We start from the raw sequence: 15,050 nt of genomic DNA on the forward strand, positions 1-15,050 counted from the left end.
AGGCTCAAGTCATTCCCAGACTTCTGTCTGGTGAAGGGGAGTTTTTTCCTGGATGTTGGTTTTATTCAGTAGTTTGGTTTAAACCAATCTATGACACTGTCTACACACAGTCAGAGACCTTGGTAGTAGAGGCATCTACAAACCAGTCAGTATAGTACTTGGCAGCCTGTGCTGTAGCTCGTGCAAGCCAGCACTTTACTACACAACACAATAGGCTGGATTCATCAAAGTGATAGTAGGGTTGAAAGGCCAGAGATACCAAGACATAACTCACTGCAGTTTAGAGGTAATTTTAGTTTTATTTCCTTTTTGATTAATGTTTAAATTTTGATTAAGAGTTTCCAGGGGAGAACAATAGAGCTGTGGGATAGATGTTTAAGTCCCTAACTTATAATGCAAAACAATTGAAAAAAATCCCCCTAAACCTCTCATCAGAACTTTTTCCTAAAGAAGTCCTTCATGTCAAAACTAAACAGGCAGTTCCCTTTCCATCTTGGTTGATTTGTGAATGAGGATTGTCTGTAAATAAAACTAACATGTTGCACATCTGTTTTGCACAACTAAAGGAAATTTAAAGACAATACTATTAGAACTCCCAAAGATACCATCTAACCCTTATTTTCACAGCTCAGATCTAAACGCTCATGGTTATTTGACTCAGTCGGTTGGTGGTGTGTCCTTTGGAAGAAACTCCCACAGTCATGTGATTGTTTTGCCACTGCTCTCTGGAAAAGTCCTCAGGCTCAGAAGTTCCCTCTGTTTCATTTCCCTCCCCTGTCCCCTGGGTTGCATTTCACATCACTCATTCTGTGGCCGTTCACACCATCCTCTCTAGATGAACAGCGGTTTCACTTTTCCTGGATGGTACTGAGATCCCTTGTTGCACTGTGTTGGGTCACAGTGTGTGTAGTGGACTGTCAGAAACACCTTGAACTTAAAGAAGGAATTATTCAGCCCCAAGTGGGGCTGTGTTTCTGACTTTAATTTGAGAGAACTGGCTGCTGATCTGTGCGTAACACCGCTGAGATGGTTCACCAATGACTTTGTCTTAGGTCTACCAGATTTGGTAGGGTTTATGAAAATGCTGGTGCCGTTCATAGTTCTAGGTAAAGTGAGGAGGGCATAGGCTTTCTCTTTGGACCATGCCATGGCCCAGGAGATCAGCTCTTGTGTAGTGGATTAAGTGTGATGGCATGATGTTATCACATGTGAGAGACTTGCACTTGTTGCAACGTTCTTAAATCTGGCCAGAGCATACAGGGTTATGTGTTACGTTGGGTTATGTGTCAGGTGTGTTGAGCCATACAAACATGGAAAAGAGGTTGCATGGAGCAGCAGGCAAGTGTCAGCTCAGACATACTCATGATGGTCCAAGGCCAGCGTGGTATGAGCAGCCAAGAAGTTGGCTTTCCAGTGGTAACTGGGAGTTCTGTGGCTGCTCTGTATAGATGGACAACTTAGGCTTCAGAGATTAATGCAGAGGAGCCACACGAAAGCAGTCTGCTCCTTTCTGGTTAAATGGCCACTACTGAAATGAAATTACTAATGTTGCTTCATCTATATGGCAGTCATGTATAGTGGTTGTCATACTGCTCCCAAGAAGTACTTTTTGGAAACTGGTCCTTTAAATCTGGTAGAGCAAAACATCTGTGGTCCTAACACAGGTGTTTTGTGACTTGATCTTCCTCTCAGCTGGTAAGCTTTCTTAAATACTTCACCCCCCTTCATTTTCTTTAAAGCATCACTGAGAAAACTTTATGATTTTAATATACTGCCTGTGATAGTTTGATGAAAACAATCTCTGTACTAGTCTTGTGTCCTCTGAGAAGCAGATTGCACATCCATTGTAGACAGCTTCCAGAGCTCTGACAGTTGGTAAGTGTGGCCATGGCCCGGGATGGATGGTAAAACAAGCCATTTTATGTAGTCTGTTAAAGCAGGAGAGGTCAAGAAGAACAGCCACACTCAGAAGTATTTTGGCAGCTACTTAAGTTTCCCTATTCTTAGCCACTTTTAATCGTTTGGGGATTGAGGACTTGATTTGGTGGACTGGGAAAATCTGTTTTGAATTGCCATACAATGTATGTATGTCTAAGCAGTGAGATAAACAGTAGGGCTGTTCGCAGTGCAGATCAGCATATATTATGTTAGCTCTCAAAATGCCAGGGATGGGATTACTTAATTTCAAAAGCGCTTTGCTATACCCTCATCTACATCCCAATTATTTACACATATACAGGAACAGACCGGTTTCCTAACATTATGTGCTTAAGACAGTAGCTAACTATCTAAAGATCTCATTACTTTAAAACTCTTATTGCTCTAAGTGGTGTGTTGACCCTGGCTGGATGCCAGGTGCCCACCAAAGCTGCTCTGTCACTCCCCTCCTCAGCTGGACAACAGAGTTAAAATATAACGAAAGTCTCATGAGTTGAGATAAGGACAGAGATCACTCACCAATTACTGTCACAGGCAAGCCAGACTTGACTTGGGGAAAAAAAATTAATTTAATTTATTACCAAACAAATCAGAGTAGGATAATGAGAAATAAAACCAGATCTTAAAAACACTTTTCCCCCTCGCCTTCTTCCCAGGCTTAAATTCACTCCTGATTTTCTTTACCTTCTCCCCTCAAGTGGCGCAGGGGGATGGGGAATGGGAGTTGTGGTCAGTTCATCACACATTGTCTCTGCTTCTCCTTCCTCCTCAGGGGGAGGGCTCCTCACACTCTTCCCCTGCTCCAGCATGGCATCCCTCTCATGGAAGACAGTCTTCCACAAACTTCTCCAATGTGAGTCCTTCCTATGGGCTGCAGTTCTTGATGAACTGCTCCAGCATGGGTCCCTTCTATGGGCTGCAGTCCTTCAGGAACAGACTGCTCCAGTGTGGGTCCCCCATGGGGTCACAGCCACCTTTGGGCATCCACCTGATCTATGATCCTCCATGATCAGCAGGTGCATATCTGCTCCACTGATAACCTCCATGAGCTGCAGGGGGGACAGCCTGCCTTGGTGTGGTCTTCACTTCATTCTGCAGGGGAACCTCTCCTCCAGTACCTGTGTTACCTCCTCCTCCTCCTCCTCCTTCTTCTTCACTGACCTTGGTGTCTGCAGAGTTGTTTCTCTCAAGTATTTTCACTCCTTTCTCCAGCTGCTGTTGCACAGGTTTTTTTCCCCCCCTTCTTAAATATCTTCTCATAGAGGTGCTATCACCATTGCTGATGGGCTCAGACTTGACCAGTGGTGGGTCCATCTTGGAGCCAGCTGGCATTGGTTCTATTGGACATCTGGGAAGCTTCTGGCAACTTCTCACATAAGCCACCCCTGTATCCCTCCTGCTACCAAAATCTTGCCATGCAAGCCCAATACACTTTAATTTACTTTATTTAACTTATTTACTGTGTTGGATCTGTATCTTTTAAAAGGGCAAAGGGCAATATGCTTAATCATGGGCCAGCAACATCTGCATTGAGTGATTCTTCTTGCTTAAAAAGAACATTGAAAATGAAGTAAAAGATTAAGACTATCTTTATATACTTGAAAATAACTGGCACAGCTTTTGCAGTCTATTAATAAACTTAAATTGGGTCATAATAAAATGACAGATAAAGGAAAGTCAGTTGATACTTTTAATTTAATTGTTCTTCTTGGTAAAAGGCTCCACAAAATGTTTAGACAGTCATGGTGTGACAAACAGAGTTTTGAGGAAACAGGATTGTTGTGCTGAGTTTGTGTGAGTGGCAGGGCTTTTGGTAGTGGAGGAGGGGGCTACAGCAGCGGCCCCTGTGTGAAGCTTCTTGAAACTCTCCCAGCTCCAAGTCCGACCCACCCCTGCATCAAGGCTGAGCCAATTAGCAATGGTGGCTGCATCTCTGTGGTAACGTATTTAAGAAGGGGACCTGGTAGGAGGAGTGGGAGTTGTGAGAAGTTATGAGGAGAACATCTGTGCAAACACCAAGGTTAATGGAGGAAAGGAGCAGAAGGAAGGGGGGAGGTATGCTGGAGCAGAGTCCCCCTGCGGCCTGTGGTGAGATGTCAGGCCCATTCCCCCTGCCACTCATGGAGGTCTGTGGTGGAGCAGACGTTGACCTGCAGCCTGTGGAGGAGCCCACGTCAGAGCAGGTAACTGCACCTAAAGTAGGTCAGGGCCATGTGGGAAGAAGCCCCCGCTGCTGTAGTTCAGTGTTGGGAGGACTGCAACACGCGGGGGTGTCCCACACCAGGGCAGCATGGGAGTGGCCTGTGGGAGGGACTCATGTAGAGAAAGTTTGTGGAAGATTGTCGCATGTGATGGGGGAGCCAGGCTAGAGCAGGGGGAGAATGCCAGAAGTTCCCCCCTCCCCAGGTTGGAAGAAGAGGCAGCACTGACTGCACCCCCATTCCCTGCCCTTGCGCTGCTGCAGGGATGAGGTAGAGATAACAGGAGCAAAGCTGAGCCTGGGAAGAAGAGAGGAAGGTGTTTTTGAGATGTGATAATCCTTCTCACTATCCTACTCTGTCTGTTAAGTGTTGTTGTTAATGTCTGTATTAAATTTATGTTTCTTTTTTCTTCCTCTAACAAGTCTGTCTTTTGTCTGTGACCGTAATGGGTGAGTCATCCCTCCTTGCCCTTATCTCTATTTTGAACCTTTTGCTTTATTTTCTCCTACCCAGCACTGGATGTGGGTGAGGGGCAGGGGGAAGGGGGAAGTGAGCAGCTGCATGGTGCTCAGTTGCCCTCTGAGCTCAAATCATGACAACTGTCAACACCCCTACCCACCCCACCAAACTCCAAGAATATTATAGCAAACTACTTAAAAAAAAGGGAACTGAATTCATATCTTGGGATAGAAGTTACCTTATTTGCTAAATTATATGCAAAAAGAGATGAAAAAACCCATGTAATAGCACAAATTTATTTCACTGAATGCGACTGGGGAGAATGTCAGATGACCTTAGCTGACTTGAGTGAATGACAGATAAAATTTAAGGAATGTTATAAAGCAATGTGCCTTTGGAAGAAACATTTGGAACTCTGAATTAATCCCATCACCACAGAAAAAGAGCTTAAACTGAAGCCAACCGGCAGTGCTTAGGTAGATCTCCAGCATGGGAGGAGGGAAGATCATCTTGGTTATTTGCTGTAGGCCTCATGTCTTCCACGGAATCATGTAGACATTGCTGGAAACAGGACTGCAGACTGAAACTTTGACTTTTACCCAGTCTGACATTTTTTATATCTCAAAAAATCAGTATTTTGGTGTCATTGTAAAAGATTTGTATTCATCATGTAAAAAAAGAACTCAAAATCAAACTTATTGGTCAAATGCCTAAGAGATAGGATGTCAAACAATTAAATGCTCTGACATCTTCACAGTGATGTGACCTCACCGGAAATTCGGGTTCAGTTCAGTCATCCAATCTTAAGACTGGTTTTAGAGTTTATTCTAGTAAAGAGATAAGTCTCTCTGGAGATGCTGATATGGACAGGTCTTGAAGATAAGACTGTGGACTATCTGGGGCAATTCCTCTGATTTGGTTCAACAGTGTTGTGTTTCCTTTGTCTCTAGAATGTTAAATATTTAGGCAATGACTGTTTCATTTCCTGAACTTGCATTCATCTTGTTTAAAGATGCACTTAACTGATGTTTAATAAAATATCATGGATAGTCTTGAATTTAATGAGTTGCCATGTCAGATTGCATTTAAATCCTTTGATTTTTGTCTTAGGTTTATAGCCTAAAGCTCTGTGTTTCATTTTGACCAGAATTATTGCTCTAGCTATTGGCACTGGATTGCCTATATTTACATACCTACAAAATAAAGATTGAGCCAAACTAAATTAAAACTTAATAATAATAAAAACCCCTCAGAAAACGAAAACAACAACTGAGCTCCATAATTCACCTCAGAAATCCCAAACCACAACACATCAGCAAAAAGTACGTTTTTTGCTTTATTACTCAAGGCATGTTTATGTATTTTGGGCCCAAAATGAATAGGCCCTTCTTAAATACAGCATCTGTGTATTTTAAAGCAAGCTAAACCTTTCAGTGGGGATTATGCTAAATTGACACCCATGGAGATTACAGAATCATCTTTTCATGTGGAGAGGATGTTACCCCACATGTTTGTTTTTGTATGCATCTGTAACCCATGCTCCTGCAGTGCCTAAAATAGCTGATTTGCTGGGGTGGATTGAGGGATAACACAGCCTATGTTGCTGGAGCTCCAAGTCTGCTGTTATGTACATGCATGCCTTTGCACATAAGCAGTCATGGACATATGGGCATGTTACACCTGTATGTATATGTATATATGGCCCTGTTGTCATGTGGCTGCAAGTACCGTGTAGCTACATCCACACGTGAACTGGAGTGCCATAGCTGTGCATATAAAAAGCAAGCACAGGGCTATGTTACTCTGCTAGCACCCATGAAGTGTTTTGATAAGACAGAGCAAAACAGAAGGAGGTATGTGCTGTCCTTGCTGTTAAAGAAATAGTCAGGGAATAAAATACCTCTTTTTCTATGTGACTGACATATTTTTTAAAAACTGTTTCTGCCTGAACAGAGTAAGTTTTTAAAAAATGCTTGAGATGAGTACTTTCTTCTTTTCGCTAGAAAAATTCTTGGATGTATTTTGGTGTTTCAAATTTCCAGGGCAGGGAAACTTGTGGTTCTGACCTTTGTATCATGCTTTTACTTTGTTTGATAATGTCCTTATTTTGCAACTTTGTATATACAGGTATGTAAACACAGTGGTCGCTAGTACACATGCACAGCACAGATGAGCAGGAACTCCAGAGTTCACAATGTAAAATCCCAGTCCCCAAGACTGCTCTTCATTTTATATTATACTGTATTTTCTGAGAAACAGAAGCACACATGTCATTAGACATAGCTGTGACAAAGATGAACAATGTATGTGAGAGAGCCTTGTGGAGACTAAGCTTTGGCATTTAAAATTCTTGTATTTGCCCTTTCTCTTAAATCATAAACCTGGATCTTCTCTTAAATGAAATTTCTAATGAGAAAGATGTTTACAGGCTTGATGCTGATTTAGCAAAGTGACTTGTGAGTGTATTTTTGGTCTACTGTGTGACACTTTTTAAAATACTATTTGAGAGGCAAACAGCAACTACAGCAACCATATTCCAAAGAAGCAGATGCTCAGGTGTGCTCATAGAAGCAGCCTGTGAAGTTAATTGGTGCATGTAGCTATTCATGCCATATTCATTGTAAGATGTATTAGCTGCTCTTTTCTTTACCTTTGATGTAATCTCTTGAGAGAAAAGATCTGCTGGAGGGAATGGCACTACAAATTCTCCTTGCCAAATCAAAAGCCATGTTCATGTTGTAATCAAGTGTTTCCCCACCACCAGACTGTTTAGCTAAGTAGCTCATGGGAGAGGTTTATTCCCCATTTATAACGAGTTCAAGTGGGACAGAGGATTTGTGTGGCCAAGGATTAAGAGGAAAAGACCAAGATAGTATTTCTAGCATTGTGTCACTCTCCAAACCAAAAACCAAAATGGTATACAAAATAATTCCCTTCTTGTACTTCAGTAAATCACAAAGTTATTTCCCCAGTTTTACTTTACCTCAGCATAGGACATTTTACTTTCAAAGAACAAAACGTTATTTATATACTTCTGTATTTTTTGCCTCTTTAAATTTTTTCCAGGGATTACAAAATGAGCAAAAGTTACAAAAGTAGTTTGAGAAAGTGCACTAAACTTCTCCTCATTAATGAAGGAGAGGTAATTGAAAGGAAACGTAGATGTGTCTGGGGCTTACTCTTTCAGGGCTCATAATGAGATTAAAAAGAAAAAAAGATAAATAAATACTTCTTAGTTAGGCACCTGTTCCGTCACGATCAGTGTTGTATGGGACAAAAATGTCAAATGCCAGTGATATTTTCAGAGTTTTGAAAAAGAACATTTGTCCTCACCCTTTGCTTAAGAAATACAATGAGGCTGGCTTTGGTTTGCTAATAGATATTTTTAAATCAATTTGGGAAAAATTATTCCATGAGGTAAAAATCCTGTTTGAAGTTGAAGCTCTTCATCTGAAGAAACATCCGTCACAAGACATGAAAAGAATGATTTCTTTGTGACTGGGAAATCAATGAGACATCTGTTTTAATGTACAGCCCAGGAATAATGCAGCTAGTTCAAAAGGGAATCATAAAGAAGGCTGCTTTTCGTCTTTTCTCTCCAGATGGGATTCAGCAAGGTATTTTGCATGAGCAGGACTTCTTTAGTTTGTGTCCTTAACTATGTGGGTGAGGCAGATCTTTTGAGGACGATGACTTTTAGGGCTAGATAAATTACGGGGATTCATGTTTTCTGGCCGCATAAAAGATCCCCATTTGGGGCTGGATTTTGCCCTTGTTCTCCAGGCACAGATTTCTTGGATGGCTGATCCTGCCCCGTTCTCAGTGGGGAGCAGGAGCTGGAGACTGTGCAGCCACTGGACTGCCTGTCAGGAGGTTGAAGCACCAGTTCAATGTGGGCTTGTTCTTCCTGGAAATACTGTGCCTGGGCTGTAGGGTCCCCATCTGGAAAAGCAGTGGAGCATGTGTCGACATCTCTGCATGTGGTATGAAGGTGTCCACTTGTCCCACTTGCTTCCCTTTTCTCCTCTGGAGCCCCTGGAAATGTTGCTGGATCGCTGTCTCTTGTCTTTCAAGTGAACATGCAATGAATTTCGGTTTTCCCTAGCAGTCTGTTCTTTTCAGTCTCTTTAGCTTTCCTGAATGGTAATGGTGTGGGAAGAAGCAGAAAGAGGCTTAACAACAGTATACATCTCTTCATACTAGAAGGACCCTCCCCACAAAACCTAGATACCCTGAATGAGACCTAACACCTTATTTGTAAGGTTTCTTGAGGACAAGAAGAAATTAAGTACTGAGGACTCAGTTACCTTAAGGCACATCAGATTGGTAGTGGTTTATAGCTCCCTGGTGCATATGCACAGTGTAAGATACAAGACCAGGAGGAACTCCCAGGCCTTAGGTAAAGAGCTTGTTAGAGCCCTGCTGGTGTGTGTAGTATGGAGTCTCCTTACAGCAAAATCGGGCTCACAGAAATCTTCTTCCAAAAAGAGGAGAGAATAGCTAGACCATATACAGCTCTGGCAATGTTTGAAATCTGAGATAAATGGTCGCCCTGGAAACAGCATGTTGAAAGTCTGAAAAACCTCCTGGCAGTGTGTGGGTGGAGTAAAAACAATCCTTGGGGGTGTGTGTGCAATTCCAACAAGTTGTGCTCAGCAGGAGGGAAGACAGCTACTGGGGGGACACATGCACACGTTCTCCAGGGAGCCATCTTATCGCCCCTTCACACAGAAAGCTGCTGAAAATTATTTTGCTTAAGACATGCTTTCCCTTGGGAAGTGTCTGTGAAATGAATGCATTTTTGTTCCTTTCAGCATGATCCTGTGGAAAAAAGTCTGTGGAGAGATGCACAGAACAATAAAACAAATAGTGAAAGGTGGGAGAGCTGTGCCCTACCAAAGGCAGCAAAAATCCCTTGCTGTTCCCACCAAATAGGATGTTGGTGTTGCAAATTCCAGCCTGTTACACAACAGAGTCCCAAACCTCCCTATGCCCCAACATCATGTTTACCTGTGTTGGGGAGTGTTTCAGTATGATGTTTATGGATTGACTGTTGAAGCAAACCCATAGGGACGGTGAGCAGGAGCCATACAGGTGTTTCTCATGTACAGATAACTCAGTTGTCTGACTTAAGTGCCAACTGTTACCCACCGGAGAGCTTGAAATGATACTTCCCTGGTGCATTGTTATGCTTTAAAAGATAACCTCCCTTTCTCTACTTTGAAACCACCATCTGATAACTTCTTTTGATGTCTTTATTGCCAATATTATTGGAAATAATGAAGTCTTTGCTCATACGTTCCTTGCCATTTATAATTTACACATTTATCTATTTTCCAAGATGAACAGTCCTAGTCTGTTAAATAATTTTTGTACAGACATTGCTTGATGCTTTTTATCATCCTTGTTGGTTTTTTGAGGACCTTTTCTAGCTTTGTTATGTCCATTTTGTGATGGTGGGATGAAAACTATATTCTGTATTCAACATATAGGTGCACATAGACTAATGCAATAGAATAACAGTATGTTTTGCTTTGATGTCTACTTTTTACCTCACAATTCCTGGCATTTGATTTGATTTTTTGATGGCTATGGTGTGGTCCGGTGAATGGAATTAAAAAATCTTGTCCCTAAGTGGCAATAGTAAAGGATTAAGTTAGGATTTGTTTTGCCCATGTGCATTTGTTTACACTGAATTTCATTTAACATTCTGTCACTCAGCCAGTTTTATGAAACTCTTGTGCAGTTCCTCACTGTCAGTCTCATCTTTGGTCTGAATATCTTTGAAACTGCAGTAGTCTTATCCCCTCTTCCGGAGGCATTAATATGCTCATGGATATGCTGACAGAGCCTCTGGAAGGGCACAGAAAAACTGGTAGTTTATTCCTACCTTGTGCTTCCTGCCTTTGAATCAGTTACTTCTCCATGGGAGTACATCTTTTCTTACCTTGCTTATCCAGTCCAGATAATCATATCTTTTTAAGAGCCTTTAGTGAGAAACTTTTTGGAAATCAAAAATTACCAGATCCTTCTAATCTCCTGTAGTCCACACACTTGTTGAGTCCTTCCAGGAGATACAGTGGCATAGTGAAGTGATTTCCTTCTACAAAAGCTGCGTGGACTACCCAGCATATGACATTTATTTCTGTGCCCCTCTAACTCTATTCTTTAGAATAACTTTTACAAATTTGCATGTGCAGCTGTGTACAGGAAGTCCCACAGCATTAAAATGTAGTGACTTTCCCTTCGAGCACTGTTAACAGGAAACTCTAGGCATGACATAGGGGAAATCACATTATTATGCAAAGGAAGCTGGTGTATTTCTATGTGTGTAAAGCTTTTTCATCACACTTTTCCACTTTTTAATCTTGATTCACCACTGATATCAGACAGAGTGTGGGAGGACAATACTATGATATTCCTGGTTTTGTTGTATTGGTTCTTCAGCAGCCTTGATGAAGTTAAAACCTAAAGCACTGAAGACTGGAGTCCCATGTTACTTGTAAATACATCCCATCAAGTGTTTCTTTTCCTTTTTTTTTTTTTTTTTTGGTGAAACATGCAAATAGTCTTTAGTCTTTAACGGAAGTAAAGACTGGTAATGAGACCAGTGTTGAAATATTAGCTGAGAGATGCAAGGCTTGAGGGGAGATTTAAGTCTTGCAGAACAATCTTCCAATTTCTAATGTTCACTGGGTTGTTTCCTGCAGAGACTTCCTAAAGAAATAGAAAAAACTATGAAATTAAATACAGTTACCGTTTCTTGTTTTGTTATTTCCATACGTTGTGATGATTAAAAAGCAGCATCTTGCCTTGATTTGCCATCTTTTTGGAAAAAAAAAAAAATTTTAACCAAAGTAAATAAAATTTCCTGAGACTTATGGACTCCCTTAAGGCATAATCTTTATTTCGCTTTGCTTTTTCTTTGGACCTAGGTAAAATATAGACTACACTAAGAAGTGTCTGTTTATTTGATACCTCAGAGACTTCCTTGATGTGTGTGAAAATGGACTCTGTGCCAAGGATGCACAAGCCTATGTGGAGATGAAATAAGCAGAAATAAAAGTAGGCTGAATGCTTTAAACTAGTGAGAAAGAATGATGTGCATAGGAACATTAGCACTGTATTTTATGTATCAACTTGTGCTCTGAACATTCCAGATAGGTGCGATGCAATTTGTTTTCCTGCTGTTGGTCTTTCATTGCTTGGTGAATCTGACAGCTAGGAAAGATAGAATAAATCTGATACTAAATTTACAGTGCACGGAAAACGCCCTGCTTTTATTTATGCATATGACTAGCCCAACTGAATTCAAAATGCCTCATATGAGTAAAGCTACATATATATATATATATGTATGCACATTTGCAGAATCCAGGCTTAAGTGCTGACTTTGTTCTATGGAACCTAATATTTTTGTATGTGTCCTGTTCATGTTGTTTCTTTTTTTTAACAAATCATAATCTATGATTTATATTCTGTGAGAGACTATATTTGCATTCCCCCCAGCACATTTTATTGACTGCAGTGATCGCTTTAAGGAAAGTGTATGTTCCCTTATTTTTCAGCGGAATTTGGCTTAGATGGAGCATCTGGTTTTCAGTGAAGCCGTTTTCCAGCTGAGCTGACTGAGGTGTAAGAAAGTTAAAAGTTGGGCCCAAAATTGTACAATGGGTCAGAGGCTCAAGAGGATTACAGTCGTGAGCCTTTTGACCCTGGAGTCCTTTGTTTAAGCCTTAGCTGGCAAAATGTACCCGAAACCTTTCAAACTGAGGGGAATCTGAAATACAGATTTGAGCATAGGTCTGGGTGACTTTGATAAGATTTCTGCAGCTGTCTCTGAGCCAGTAGATTTTGCTCCCTGCCCTGAATGGGGGCAACTTATCTGTATCTAGTTCAAACATGTTGCTTCTGCAAGCACTGGGTTTTACTTTAAAACTAAAACACCCATGGGAAAAAGTAAAGGTAAATTTTAGCTTGCCTTTTCTCAGGGCTTCTTGTCAGAGACCTCAGAAAGCAATTCTTTCTACAGAAATGTTCTCGCCTGCCTCCCTAATTTACAGGGTTAATAAGTTTTATTAACTCTTTATAGACAGTATGAGATCTTCATATTTGCTGATGGGTTGTTTTACTAGGATAATGTTGGTATCCTTTTTACATGGCAAAACTAGAACTCTATTCAATAGGAAAGATCTTCACAACTAAGTAACAGTTAAAGTAGTAAGATTCTGTTGAAATGTTTTTGTTTTGGTTTGGTTTTTTTTTTCCAATTTATACTTATAAAAAAGTGGGGAAAAAAGCCCTCTAAATGTAAAAAGCAAGTAAAGACATGAAAACAACTTACAGTAAGATTCACTTTCTGGATTAATCTTTGTAAGCTTTTCGAGTCATTAAGCATCCTTTACTTCTTAGTAGGAAAAATTTAATTTTCTGATATAATTTGTGGCAGTGCATGCAACTTCTTAGTTTTGAAACCTGAGTGTTTCAGCTGAACACTTAGAGAATTGTAGAATCACAGAATGGTTGGGGTCAGAAAGGACCTTTAAAGAGCATCTAGTCCAACCCCTTTGCTGTGCTCAGGAACGCCTTCCACTAGACCAGGTTGCTCAAAGCCCCGTCCAACCCGGCCTTGAACATTTCCAGGGAGGGGGCAGACACAGCTTCTCTGGGCACCCTGTGCCAGTGTCTCACCACCCACATAGTAAAGAATTTATTCCTTACATCTAATATAAATCTACCCTCTTCTAGATTAAAAACATTATCTGTTGTCCTATCATTACAGACACTGGTAAAATGTCCTTCTCCATCTTTCTTATAAATCTTTTTAAGTACTGAAAGGATGCAATAGTTGGTTCCTGTATAGTCATATCCAAACTTCCCACAGGCATTTACAATTTTTGTTCCCTTGGAACTAGCTGTTTTCCCTGCTGCAGACTTTGCTGTCACAAATGCTATATAAGCAATGAGGTATGGTGCCATGTGCTCCATAAACACTACAAAAGCAATAAGGTACGTTGCCAGTTGTCATGCCTTGTTGGATGCCAGTGCCAGTGCTTTCCAAGTTCTCAAATGAACCCTTGTATATGGGTTCATTTTCAGCCCATGTGTTTATTTGTAGGAGTGGAGCCTCCTAAGGAGCTTGCTAGTAATTCCTTTTGGCCTTTGTTGGACAGGAAAACATTTGCAACAAATGAACTTTTATTCTTGGAAAAAAATATACTTTGCCATCTTCAATCTGTCCTATTCTTGCATTGTACATCCCTCTGACTCTATAGGGAAGATGTCTTTAGGGTTGGTGGAAAAGAATATTAATAAATGAATGATCTATAAATAAACAAATGGAGACCACTGAAAAAGGAGTGAAGTTGTTTAAATGAGTAGGACACCAAAGTAGCATAATTGTTTCCGGGAATAATCCCCTATTACAAAACACTTAAGTTTTTCCACATTTCAACTTCTGGGTACAATTGTCCTTTAACACAAATTTTAGTTCAGAATACAGCATGAACTCATGTGGCTTCATCTAAAGTGTTGTGGAATTCAATTGCTTCATGATTTTCCTTTTTGCAAATTGTTATTTATTACCATGTGGGCACTATAGAAATGCATTTTAAATTTATTTATTCAAACTGAAATTAAAAAGTGGAAAATTCCTCCTAGCATAGCCTAGCACTGGGGCTTCACAGAGAGAGTCTTGATCATGTTAAATCAATGTCTTGTGGGTTTTTTTAAAATTAATTCAGGTGGTTGACCTAGTATGTATTTAATTCTGAGTGAAGTTAGTCACTTTGAAAGATTAGTGATTCTATAGTCAAGCCTGCAAGTCTTAAGAAAATTTCTTGGCATGAAATGCGGAAAACCAGCTTTACAGATTATGTCTCCTGTACATATACTGTACCACATAAGAAAAAATCTATTCTGTCCATATTAATTTAGCTTGAGGTAGGCCTCAGTTTGGCAGCTTACTCGAACTAATTTGCCTGATCTGTAACATGCTGGGTTTAGTTATTTTTTTCTCACTGCATAGAAGGCTATGATGCCTATTTATTAGGAAGAATGCAGAAGTACTAGGCTAGAATGGACTTTCTGAGTCACTAAGTGCATCTTTCAATGAATTATTATAGGTTTGGGGTTAGGGTCAGAATACTGTTTCTCTATTTTTAGAAAAATACTTATAATCTACTGGTTAGATGTATTCATGATTATTTTATACCTTTTTCTCATGCTGATCTTGTCTTGCAGCTTAAGCAACTTTTATCAGTATCTGCATTTGAGGTTCCTTGCTGTTTTTCACAGATCGCATTTATATCTGCTTTCAACCTCCTTTTTGTAGGTTGTGTAAATCAAATTGGTTCAGCTTCATCCAGCCTAGCAATTCACACCTGTTCTAGTATGTGTTTTCATGCATGACTAGGAATGTATGATATTGCAGAGGTGCTTTCACAGAAGTGT

Source organism: Tyto alba, unplaced genomic scaffold, assembly GCF_018691265.1.
Source record: "Tyto alba isolate M040663 unplaced genomic scaffold, T.alba_DEE_v4.0 Super-Scaffold_27, whole genome shotgun sequence".
NCBI lineage: Eukaryota > Metazoa > Chordata > Aves > Strigiformes > Tytonidae > Tyto > Tyto alba.